Source organism: Penaeus monodon, chromosome 15 (assembly GCF_015228065.2).
Source record: "Penaeus monodon isolate SGIC_2016 chromosome 15, NSTDA_Pmon_1, whole genome shotgun sequence".
NCBI classification, from domain to species: Eukaryota; Metazoa; Arthropoda; class Malacostraca; order Decapoda; family Penaeidae; genus Penaeus; species Penaeus monodon.
In genome coordinates this window covers 10,472,663-10,473,299 of record NC_051400.1, presented here as the reverse complement: position 1 = coordinate 10,473,299, position 637 = coordinate 10,472,663, and the positions used below count along the sequence as shown (strand labels likewise).

General features: G+C 43.6%; 1 protein-coding gene across 1 annotated transcript in view; it reads left to right on the top strand.

The window, feature by feature from the left end:
- Positions 1 to 637, top strand: part of LOC119581739 — a gene marked incomplete at both ends in the record, with an annotated part of 64,510 nt that overhangs the window by 49,298 nt on the left and 14,575 nt on the right.

The window sequence follows — 637 nt, the reverse complement described above, 5'->3', positions numbered from 1 at the left end:
TGGGGAAAATATACAACGCATCCCTACCCCATTCAGAAAGTCCAAGAGCTTTATTTTGTGTACGCTACCTGACATGTTCGTGTTGATTCTGAAATCCGAATTTATAGGGGTAGTTACTGGTCCGTTACCACTGTCGCTGAGCGGGAATGAAAGCTGGGGTTTGGGGAAAGGGGAAAGAGGGAGGGGAAAGAGGGAGGGAAAAGAGAGAAGGAGGAAGAGAGAGGAGGAAGAGAGAGGAGAAAGGGGGAGAGGAAAGCGAGAGGGGGAAGAGAAGAGGGCGAAGAGAGAGGGGAACGAGGGAGAGAAGGAGGGGGAAGAGGGAGGGGAAAGAGGAAAGGGGAGGGTGAGGGGAGAGGGAGGGAGGAAAGGGAAGGGGGAATGGATTAGCAGCAAACAGAAAAAAATATCGAGAGTTAATTACACAGAAAATACCTCTATTATCAATGGAAACTTTTGCAACAGATATAAGAATACAGTCTTCCATCTATACAGAATGATAACAATACACAAAAAAAAAACTATTAGAACACAACGAAAATGTTTGGAATGTTTGCTTGTATGTGTTTACAATTTGGGATGTCTCTATGCATGTAGATATACAAACTTATATGTATGTATGCAAACTTATATAAGGCGA